We start from the raw sequence: 13,203 nt of genomic DNA on the forward strand, positions 1-13,203 counted from the left end.
GTTATAACTAGCTTCTTTTGTTGGTGGTTGGTGCACTAATTTAGGCAACATATCCCAAACAGTTTTAGCAGAACTGATATCATTGATCTGAGATTGTATTTCCACCCCGCATGAAATCTGAATTGCATGCAAAGCTGCAGCATTCATCTTCCTCCAAGCTTTGAATTCCATTGCATCATCTTCTGGTTTTGGAGGTTTTGTGGTTGTTTCGAAAATATCCCAAAGATCTTGAGCCAAGAGATAGTTTTTCATGCAAGCACTCCAATTCGAGTAATTGTCATTTCTAAGAACCTCAAGAACAATTGTGCTTGAGAGCATACTTGTAGCCATGTTCATTAATCTGTCGAAATCAAGAAATATATATATATATATAAATATGCAATTAGATGAAACTTGAAAGATATTTAGACATCATGACACGCATTTCAATTTCATGTTATGGATATAAATAAGTAAATTTATCTCTTCCCTTTGACTTAAGTCTTTCAGGACATGCATTTTAACATGCATGGTATTTGAATAGAATTCCTGAATTTGAACCTTGACCTTACAATTCATTCTAAATAAATATTTCATATGTCGAAATCACTTATTAAGGGAGAGTTTGACCCACGCGTGAAATAAAGTACTAATAATATTTATTTTTATCACCATGCCAGTGCTAAATGCTATTGAAAGATGATAGAAATGGTAAACAATGTTGGCCCTGCTCTTCATCTAGTGTATTTCAATTTATATAAAGAGGACCTATGTTCTTATTACTTTATATAGGACATCTTCCTTACAAAGAGGACCTATATAAAGAAGAAAACAAACTCCAAACCCCGTCTAGCTTGGACGAGAATCAAGGAAATAAGAGAAACATATCACAAAATCTATGAAACACTCTTTGATGATTTATTTCCGATGTCTACTAGTGTTGACCGTAGTTATTATTTACCATGATTTCCTATAATAAAATTAAGAGAAAACAAATGTGTGGATGTGGATATAGTTTTATGGTTACGAGGATTTTAATGACTACGGAAATAAATGTTAATTAAATATTTCAGGTTTTAATTGCAAGTATGTGCTTAAGTAGAAATTTACACAAGTTACATGCCTATTTTATAGGGTGAGAAATGATATTTGTTTGGCACTATTGTGAGGAAATTTAGATAATGTTAAAAAGTAAGGTAAGCAGTGCTCCTATGGTAAATTTTGCCAAAAACTGACTGAGATTAATTTTGAAAAAAACTTGTATATTTTGTTAGGAAAACTACCTCGGTTATTTTCTACACTAGTCTCTATATTTGAACATTGAAATGTGACATTTTTTCATGACTAGTGTAGACATGAATAATTTTTGTACTATATTTCTCTATGGCATAAAATGTAAATTTGAAATTTGAAATGTTGATCCGGTTCTATGATATTATATGCTTAGTATACTATTTATGTTATTGCATTGTATTTGAAACCCCTAAGGTACAAGATTTTGTTCTGTCCGATTTATAGCCCAGCCACGAGATATAATAGTGGCCTCTGACCCTACCAAGGGAAATAATAGTGGCCTCTATTTTGAGCGCAATTGCTTTGGTGATATGGTGATTTATGTTCTGTTTTACTATCTGCAAAATGCACAAATCTGCCATGGGGTAAACACAGCCTCTGTTTTGAGTGCACTCACTTTCGTAACATGTTCTACTTAGCTAACGACAGATATGTACAATCTTCCACGGGAGTAAATATGACCTCTGTTTTGAGTGCACTCATTTTGGTGACTAAATAGTTAGTTATGTCCTATTTGGCTATTCGCAAACATGCACAACCCTATCATGGGAGTAAGCATAGACTCTATTTTGTTTTTGATGTTGTTCAGTACGCTTGTGTGCAAGGTCTTTTGTATATATTATTTGACAAATAAATGTTTCAGAAAATATCATTGCTATTGTTATTGAGAATTGTTTGTTTCTGCATTTTGTAGTTGGCTTACATTTGCATACTACTATAAGTTTGATGCTTATTGATTCGGTGAACTCACCTTTTGTCCACTATTTTTTTAGATACTTGGTGGTTATAACAATTGGAATAGATGACACACGACAGGATTATAAGAGAAATGTGAGATAAGTGTCAGGTGGTATAAGTGGATTAGTTTATTCTATTTGGAAGAAATTTTAAGCATTTGACTTTGGAGGATAATTATATCTAAGTTTTATATTTTATGGATTTCATGTTAAAAGGTTCCCCCCGATTATGCATGCGGGGCATGACAAAATATATACGGATAACATCGTAAGGTAACATAACCCTTGTAGAACTCCCAATTGCATAAACTCAAAACTGCCATATTAAAGTTTGGTGACTTTCTTCCGAATAACAAGTGAAAAACATAAAAAAATAGAATAATAGTTGGATCACTTAAGAGAAACGATAAGGAGAAAAAAATCGGATTAAAGTTGTTGAACTTCACACATGTTATTTAGAACGTGTAATGGTCTAACAAGAGTACGTTAAGAATTTAAGGAATTATTGTAATATCTCAAATTTTCTATAAGATGATGGTGAATGAACTGTCGTTTTACCCGGGTAGAAGAAGTTCTTACAACTCTAGTTATGATCTGATTAATTCTTTGGAATATAGGACATTATATACTCTGGTCCTATTAAAAATGTTCTGCTCTGCATTATGTATTTTGTAAATGGCTCATGTTTACATACTAGTATATATTCTCTACTTACTGAGTTGTTATAATTCATCCCTTGTCGCCACAGTATTTTCAAATAATTTTGATGGTTCAACTGAGGATCAAGAATAAAAATTGTGGGCAAGATTAGCTAAGGATAAGGGATTGAGTGCCTAAGGGTACTACTTCTATTAGAGGATTTTATTTGGTAGATTGGATCTCATTATGTTTATTTGGTTTATTGAGATGTTGATAAATTATTGAGACTTGTGAAATTGTTAGTTCATTATGCAGAGGTTATTTGGAGTTTGTGAAGTTGTTAATTTATTTTATTGGATTATTGCATTGATTGGTAGAGAAATTTATGTAGTTGGTTGAAATAAATAAATTTATGTTTATAGAGCCTTTGGAATATCTACATGTATTATGGAAGATGATTTTCAAGATGATAGGAAGTAACTCTCCGACCCCATGCAAAATAATTTGACTATTTATATGCCTTGAGATGGATCTAGACAAAACAATGCAAGTATATATATATTCATTATTATAGATGTTATATATCGAGATATAGGCAAAACAACCAAGTACATTCCTTATTATTTATGTTATCGCATCAGTACCATCATGCACTATCTGTATGCTCTCCAGCAAGATGAAATGATAATGATGTGAAAAAATAGTTAATTAAGTTATAAGAAAATTATTACCCCATAAACTATATAATTGTTCTATAACTATTAGCAAAACTTTGAACTTTTACTAAAAAAATTAGCGAGAGCCAATTTACCAATTTGCAATGATCTGAACTTCACTTATGCTTGTTTGAGATTAATGTGGTAGGAAATAGAAATTTTCATTATAGTGTTTTAATTCATGTAAAGCTTTATTAAAAAGTTCTAGTATTGAAAAGCAGTCTACTTTCTGGTAATCATGGGTTTAAAGTGCTTTTAGAGTTAGTGAAGATCAAGCTATATTTTTTAGCATGCCCTCATGACGTACACTACAGAATTTAGTACTTTTTCAGCGATCAAAATCAATGATATATTGAGTAAAGATCAATCTCAGAAAATACCTCTATTTTTTTGCAACCGATTAAACTAAACAGATGATAATTGATATGAGCAAGATGACAAGTATTTTTCTGGAGTTTTGGTGAATGAGGTAGACTCCTTGTTATTTCAAGGAGTCTTTGAGTATTTTTAAGTTCTTTGAGTAGTTTTGGGTTGTAAATGTACGTGAATAAGATTTACAAAATATATGACCAGGCAAAATTTCCAAAATTGAAACTTAAGTTTAAATAAATTTATCAAACAATGTACTATAAATTTAAAAAAAAAAAGTACCTGTAAAGGCAGAATCAGTCTGGCTAAGCGCAATATAAGCAAGCAAAAAGAAAATTGTGCCGAAATCAAACTCTCAAGTCTCCTTTTATTGCCGTAGAAATGAAAAAAGTCTCTTTCGTTTCTTTGTAAAACGTGAATGACGGAGAGAATAGGACAAAAAACTTTAAAAAATTGGTTTCGTCTGGAAAGACGTGCCCACGTTTTCAAACGAGAGAATCGCGCCGAGTCAATGCCGATAGTCGCAGTGCACATGGCTGCTTGGGGCTACGGAAGACATAGTGCAGGTTTGCGGTGAGACAAAATTTAAAATTTAAAATTTTTATTTTATTATTATATTCTTTTTAAAATTTTTATATAAAATATAATAAATAATTTAAATTTTTTAAATATCAATTTAATTTTTTTAAATATTAAAATAATAATATTATTAAAATATAATATTTTAAATTTTTAAATAAAATATAAGATTCACATCTCGTCCCAACTATAAAATGTATGAATTTTGCTATGCAACCTCTTTACTGTAGCACAACTCCCCACTCCGCTACATGTAATTTTTTTTTAAAGCAAACCTGCATTTAATGCATTCAATCAGATTTTTTTTTCATTTCCCCCTGCCCACCCCCTCCTCCCGCGTCCCCCTCTCCTTGCGTTCCCCTTCCCTCAGCTTTCTCAATTCTCACCCCAGTTGCAGGTTCTCTTCCGTACGGCTTCATCCCACAACTTGCAGTGTTGCTTCTCACCGCTCATCTTCCAAACGGCACCGTCTGTGGCCGCCGACAGTAGTCTGTTCCTTTTGGGTTTGTGTTTTTCTCTCTCTCTCCATTCCATTTCCCTTCTCTGTTGTAAAAGTTTTGTTGTCAAAAGTGGTCTGTTCCGAAAGAGTCCATATACTTTGTTGTGAAAATTTTCTGGGTGATACCATGATATGTATCTATGGGCGAGACTTCTTTGTCTGAAAGACATTTTGGCGTTTGTCCTACCGCAAGATTACTAGCTAGTACTGCAGCGTGTTGGGGTTGTCCTATGTACGCATCCCCGTTCCGTTTCATTTTCACTTGAGTTGCATAGATGATAATTTAGAGGTCATTTCGACTTGGTAAAGTAAATACATGCTGAAAGAAAATTAGATAAATAATGTATTTAATTGTAAGCATATCTTTAAGCATTTACCTCTAAACTGGCACATTCTGGTGGTTGGATCCATCTCATTTATTTGATACATTTCAGGCATGATAATAAATTTCTTCCAAAATTTACTAAAAGAGAAATGCAAGTAATCTCATCTAGTCCCTGAAATGATGGTCTATAACCCACCACGTGCACTTTGAGACTGTTTGCCTGTATGGGGAACTCTTCGTCATTTAAAAGAATTAAATATCATAAAAATAGTATTATAGATGTACTAAAACATAAGAATATTGATCTAGAATTCAATGTGTTGAAGCTAATATGAAGATGTTGGCAAGTTCAAGTGACAAGGGGTTTTGTCACTTAAGATTCATATTTTAATCCCCGGTGTTTCAATAGCATCAAATCAACTCATTCTATAACTTGCCAAGACTGCTGTTTTAATAATCGACACAAGAGTTGAAGAAACATGTAGTACATTTTGGATGAGTCATTGTTTATATGCTATACTGCAGGCATATTTTTTTAGTGATAGTAAAAAATTCTAATAGATGTGTATTTTTTGTTGTCAATTTAGATGTGCAGGAAAATATTAGACAACGAATCACAATATGGTAAGGTCCCGGAAGCACAACTTGGTCCTATTGTTGACGACATTGTTATCCCAGCCCAATGTAGTACTATCACACAACCAACTCCACCTGGCAATGATAAGGTGTGATATGTTTAACGTTTATAAATCTTTCTTCCTGTTGTTCTATTTTTAATGTGTTTGTTTTAATTTTTCATTTTTAATATCTTCAGGAAACGGAGTGCATGCCCCATGCGACTTAGTGAAAATCAGTCCCTGACTTTGCCCAAAAATGTTGAGTTGGTTTTGCTTGTCTATGAGCATGACTTGTTTGTTTTTTGTGTGGAAATTTGACCATTGAGTTTGTAAAGGGGATTAAGCATATATTAGAATGGGCATTGGGTTTGTAAAGGGAACTTTTGAGCATTGGGTTTGTAAAGGAGACCTAATATTTTCGAGACGCTAGCAAAATTGCACATCTATCATGTTTATTGTTCATGATGTTGTACTTCATGTGGCTATGGCTTGGTTTGCTTTCATTGAATGCAGGTAGCACGTAGTTTTGTTTCAAACTATAATGCATGTGTTGGAACAGTTTAGGAGGTGGTGGTCACTGTACGACTCTCCCTCTCAATATCAAAATCATGCATTTCTAACTCCCAAATTGGAGTTGAACAAACCAAGTGCCGCATGTCCTTTTCACAACAAAAGGAAGCTGTGCATAGAAATAATTTCAAAAAGAAAAAAGTATCCAAGCAGACTAATTAATTTTCCTAAAATGTCTTATGATTCAAACAATTCAAGAATTGCAACCTATATATCCATAGACAAGATCCATAGTAATATCCAAACCTATATATTCATAGACAATATACAAAACCTAGATATATTCATAGTAATGCCACCGCTAGGAAACAGGGTCACTTTTTTTTTTTTAATATTCATAGTAAGCTGTCATAAATATATTCATAGACAATATAGCATAGAATTATGGTCTGAACAATCTACAGCTGATTTAAAACTAACACGTTACAACTATAGATATTATCCAGTACAAACACAACAATATACGTGTACCCCTATTCTCTACAATCCACTTTCGAAGTTCGTCCTCTTGCTTCTGAAGATCATTTTCTCTCTTGGTTAGTTTATCTTTATTTTTTTGAACTTCATACTCATGCAACAATAACTCATCCTCTCTCTTCCGAATTGCATTTTCTCTTGTCAGAATCTTTTCTTCTACCAATTGAAGTATAGTTACCCAGATGAAGAATTGACATCTTGTTTCTCCATGCGTACAAATCAAGAATTTCAAGTTTCAAATAAGACAACTTCATACATGGATTCAAAAGCAATAATCAAATTAGACAGTGGTTAGTTACCATGTTATACATCAGACATGCATAAACTACAGATGATGATGATTGACTGATCTACATGCATAAACTATACCAACGTTCAACAAATAAGTCTTGCATAGCAACCAATAAAAAAATGTTCGCAAAAAGAAAGTATAGAAACACACTAACCTCAATACTTGATATTACAGGAAAAAAAGTATTGAATAAGTCTTAATTGTTTTTTTTTAAATGATTGTTGGAAGGGGAGCAATTTTCTCAAGAAAATGAGATGTTTTTCACTAAAACATCTGCAAAAACTTCATATAATATAAACAAACCCTTCATTGGGATAGCACCAGGACAATTGACCATTCTGTCTTTCCCTTCAACTATCAAGTAAAGTTTCAAAGTAAAGCAAGTTGTGCAGCATAGAAGCACAGGCATACACACGAACACACAGTCACACTACTAAAATTACTATTAGACCATCGCATGCTATGCTCATTGTCAATTGACATCACACAGTCACACTTTCTTTTATGATAGCTTCAAGTCTACATGACTTGGACCAAATCATTGTATAACATCAACAAAATTAACCAAATCAGTGTATGTATAAGAGCAACGAAATTCAACCAAATCAGTGTATAAGAGCAACAAAATTCAACCAAATCAGTGTATGCATAACAACAACAAAATTAAACAAATCAGTGTATAACTTTTAATGAGGAAACTATGGATCCTTACAGGGCTCGGTGAGAGAGACAGAGCACGGTGAGAGATCCAGACGACTTGGTGAGAGAGAGAGAGAAAGAGAGAGAGGCTCGAAGGGGTGAGGGAGATGGAGTTGTGGTCTTCTAGGGTTTCGGGGACCAAAGGGACTAGGTGGGGGGAGGGGGGGCTTCGCAGAGAAATGAGAGTGAGGGTAGGGGCATCGGGTTTCACAAAGAAGGGAGAGTGAGGGTGGGGGGCTTCGGGCTTCGTCCTTCGTCTGGGTGAGTGAAGATTGAGGGCTTCGGTGGTCTTCATCTGGGAGGGGCTGCGCAGAGCAGGGAGAGTGGATGGGGTTCAGTCTTCGTCTGGGTGAGTGAGGATTGAGGGCATCGGTGGTCTCCGAACGCGTCTGGGAGGGGCTGCACAGAGAAGGGATTCTGAGGGCTTTGCTTCGTCTAGGAGGTACTCGTTTGGGTGAGTGAGGATGGAGGAGTGAGGGAGAAAGGGCAGACCGTGACGTGGCGATGAACCGGGTTTATGAGTAGGCAAGAGTGTGGTGTGTGATAGGCAGACCGGAGGTTGAGTAGAGTTTTTGAAAAATGTATAAGGGTTGGCACTGGGCACAGCATCTCTTGCACATCAAGCTCCTCGAAAGTTGATAACATTGGGTTAACTATTTTAAAAAATCAAAGTATGAATAATAATTTAATTTTTAGCTTTTGATTAATTACTAAAAATTTAAATTTCACATTGATTAGTCATTCTATTTTTTACAATAAGAAATTATTATTATTTTTTAATTTTTAATTTTTATTTTTAATACAATTTTTTTTATTTGTTTAAATACTTTTTATTTTCATTTTCATAATCTCCAAAAATTATTTTAATTTTAATTTTCATAATCCAACAATCTATACATACGACTTATGAGAAATAATAAAAAATACATATGACTTTACTGCAGTTCAAGACATATATGACTTGTGGTGGATGACTTTAGTTTGACTAATCCAATGTGGCCCAAATATTGATGATATTAACTAAATTTATAGCTCCACTGACATCTGGTTAAGCCAATGCTAGTGCTCTTATCCTTTATATTTTGTCTATTTTACTACTTTCCATTAAATTATGAGCCTTCTATGTATAGAGTGTAATTCTATGGGGTGTAATCACAAAACGGTGTATTCCTTGGAATGACATCCTCTCTACGGTGATGGTTCCCATGTTGAGGAAGTATCAAAAGACAAAACCTTTTGATTTAGTCAAAAGGTTGTGTCACTTACCAATAGTTGTACACCTTGCCAATCAGTGTCTCATGATCTATAAATAGGATCCATTTATGCACAATAAACACACTTGAAATATCATTTGTCCATCACCAACTTGTGGGACAAATACCCTCACGCCTTTGCCACAATTTTTTTCGTCAAGGCTAAGTAATTTATTCTCCTCAGTCGAGATGTTATTAGAGGTACACCAAGATACCTTACAGGGAGGTTACCTTCTTGGAAGCCTACAATACCCAGAAGTTGAACTGAATTATAGGGATATAAACATTACCTATAGAAATACAGTATTTTTCAATGGAAATAGGAAAAAAAATTGCATGTTGAATAAAAAAAAAAAAAATCTTGATAATGATAAAAAGAAAGATTGCAGGGGCGCGTTAGCACTTTACTAATATAATCAAAGTAAAGGCTCTTCTCCTCTATGAATCTACAACTCTCTTTACTGAGAGAGACTCCATCCATATCCCGAAATTGTTGAACAAAGAACAAGATGTTTCTTTTGTTCCTTCCAGGCGATCAGAAAAGAATAAAATAGTTAATATATTCAAGATAATTACTTATTTACAAAATACCGTCTCAATTCATCCTATTTCATCGAAACTCTGTCCATTTCTATTCTACATAATTCTACAATGGTATAAAGAGCCTGGGCATGACAGAGGGATATTTTTCTCAAATAGAGAAGACCATCAATAGGCAATTACTTGGTTTGGCAACCACACTTGAATATTACAATCATCTTTAGTGACTCTCAAATCTAAGAGAAAAACTTTCCAAATTATGGTGGGAGGCCTTGAGTATACTGGGAGTCTTTAAAATCTGGTAAGTAGTTATTATTTTGAAGAAAACTATTGGAATATTTTACTCAAAGAGGAAAACCAATGCTGCCCGAAATAGAGAAAAGTGAAAACTTTTCAAAAACTATTTGGGTCGGTCGTAGGAGTTTCTCGCCATTACCCGGGTTTGAGAGTATCAAGGACAAGTTGTAAATAGAGTCACCATCTTCCAACTCGTCAAAGGGAAGTGAAGATCCCACTCTCACATAGACAGACTCCTCTGGGTGAGAGGAAGAAGACAACTGTGTTGGTTGAAATGATGTCGTATTGACAAACGATCATCACATTAAAAAATTGTCGTGCTGAAAGACAGTGTCGTTCAGTTGAGTGGGAAGGAAATCAACCAAAACAAGATTGTCTTTTTGGTCACATATGGGGAACCAAACAGTGCATCAGACAACATTGTTTTGAGCAAGGGCCCAAATGACGTTGTTCTGAGAACGCAGGAAGTTGCCCGTAAGTAAAAACACAATGTCGTTTTGGCCCAACTGAACGACGTCGTTTCATCTGGAATAGGCTTACTTGAAATGGCGGGAATTCAAGCGAAGCCTCTAGCCCGCTTTGCTAAAACCCGTGGGTTCAAAAGGAATTAGACTAAAGCCCAAGCCCAAGCCCAAGTCACCAACCCACAAACCGACCAACAAGAAAAAGCCACATGCTGAGCTGAGGAATGAGTCAAAGACAGAGATGCACACCAAGCCATTGACCATGTTGTTGATCACCAATCTACTATGATTGAACCCGGCTTGAACCGATTGACTTGATTTTCTAAACCAGTTTAGGACAATTTTGGTGTTTTTGGTTGTTTTGTGTCATTTCAAGCCCGATTTAGTCCATTCAAAAGCCGTTGTACTCTAAATTTCGTGCCAAATCATTATAGGGCACCTATTGGTCAAAATTATTTTTAGAAATTCCTTGAAATGGGAGATACATCAAGGAAAATTCATAAGAATACTCGATCGGGGCATCACTTCCGTTATGCTCTTTATTTAAAATATAATAGGAGAATTTATAGGCTGCTACCTTAGATTAAATCCAAATATTATTATTATTATTAAGTTTGTAATAATTTTATTTTGTCACAGTTAAAACTATTGTATTTAGTTTATTTACAATAGAACACATTTATTATTTCTTCATTTTTGTTGTTAATTTTTAAGATTTATTATTTATGCCGCCGAAAAAAAGTATTGATCCCTCGGGGATAGAAAATCTGAATGGAAGATTCGGGCCTAGAAAAGGTATACATCTTTTCTTCTAATCCAAGAGAAGACCTTATACACATTAACAACTCCAAAGCCATAAAAAAATGTTGAAAATGGGCCAAATGGAACTGGATGTGAAGCCTAAGAATGATTTGAAAGTGGGCTTTTCTTTCTTTTAGGGTGTATGTGTGTGTTTCCTTTGTTGAAGTGGAGCCCAATGTGTTTTTTAAGTGGGTTTCATTTTTAGTATGAGTATTCAAATTTCGGGCCTAGCCAATGTGTGAGCCCATAAGCTGAAACAGGGGACCCAACCCCTCCCTCTATGCAACGCTGTTGTGGACATTTGTGAAAAACCATGAAATTCATTTTCCTCCCCTTTCTTTCCCAATGCTGCAGCTGACTCACTCAAAAATGAGCAGCATAAAGGCTGTCCCAAGTACAGGAGGATGTCGCGTAATAATTGGGAATAAATTCCTAGATTGTCTCCTCAGGGAAAGTTACTTAAAATCAAACTCGTTTAAAATGGTGAAAATATTCACAAAAAGAAAATAAAAATGATGGTATGTACAATGAATGGAAGAGTGTAACGGGAATGAAAAAGGCACTAGTCATGGACTAGATTCATATTTTTAAATTTTTGAGTGTCAAAATGAGATGTCAAATACTAACAAATTGAAAATAGCAATCAAAGAATCAACTAAGCTAAACAATCTTAAATAATCTAAAAATTAAATAATAAAATAGGATTTATTTAAGTCCTAATCAAGCTTTAATTAATCTAATTTGCAATGAAACCAAGAGATTAATAAAACTAAGTTAAGAATTAAATTAGATTAGAAAATAATTGACAAAATATGAACTGAGAATTGAAAAGCCCCAAAATCAAGATTCTAGACATCATCCTTGTATTCAAATCACAAATTCTCAAAATCAATCCATCGTAATTGTAATCACTGTTAAATAAAAGGTTAAAGAAGTGAGAAAAATAAATAACACGAAATAAATAAACAGCAAATAAAATGCCCAAAAGTCTAAGCCAAATATCTCAAAAATATTTCATAAACTTTAAACTGAAATTAAATAAAAAGTAGGAAATGAAAAGAGTAAGCCAAATAAATGGAGATAGTGGTGGTAGGCAATAGAGGAGAAGGCTAGAGCGGCAGTTGGACCCCAAAGGAATTCTTCAAGCGGCATTGCGTCCTCTACTCAAAAAGTATGATCTCCCGTCTGTATGAAAAAGAAAGAAAAAAATAAAATATCCCCCGTGCTTTCATCAAAACCAAAAAAACCTTTGCCTTCCGTGTTGCGTCCCAATAGTTAATCTGTTTCTTGCATGCTGTTCAATCTGTTTCATTAAATAGTCCAGTTCTCCTACGCCAATTCAAACCCGCTTCAGTTCCGCGTCCAACTCTATGAAGACAAAGTCAAAATCATAAGGGCCCCACGCGTGAAGCTCTCTACCAAGCTGAAATAACGTGTTGCGTACAGTGTTTAAAAGCACAACTGCCAAGCTAAAACTCCTTCAAATGAAAAATAAAATAAAATAAAATAAAAAGAAAGAATAGAAAATGAAAAATATGTTGTGCATGTGAATGAACATTATCCAATTAAATCACAAGTTATAAAAATTAAGCATTAACTATGTTATAAAGCAATTTAAATCACAACTCAGATTTATTCATCTTAACTATTTTTCCATCTAGAACCAATAATAATGTAATGAAATAAATAAAATATATTGATTCTAAATGTATAAAATATACAATAATTCAACTCAATCACACCCCCAACTAGCATTTTGCTAATCCTTTAGCAAAATAGTGAAAATTAATTGAGATGAATATTGCATAAAGATCGAAATTCAAACAGAAACAATCAAACACAATTCTGAATTCTCACAAAAGTGACACGTTGCTCCTCAACCCTAGGGGCTATACCCACCAAGACTATCTCAACAATCTTTCACATAGAATTGAGGCAAATGTCCCAGAACTCAAATGTGTGTGTGGAGCTAAACTGGTTGTGTGTTCATCATTACTAGCCATGATTTGTCGTAGGATTTTTAAACCTTAAGATTAATTATTGCTGATTCTAACTAC

Source organism: Juglans microcarpa x Juglans regia, chromosome 1D (assembly GCF_004785595.1).
Source record: "Juglans microcarpa x Juglans regia isolate MS1-56 chromosome 1D, Jm3101_v1.0, whole genome shotgun sequence".
NCBI lineage: Eukaryota > Viridiplantae > Streptophyta > Magnoliopsida > Fagales > Juglandaceae > Juglans > Juglans microcarpa x Juglans regia.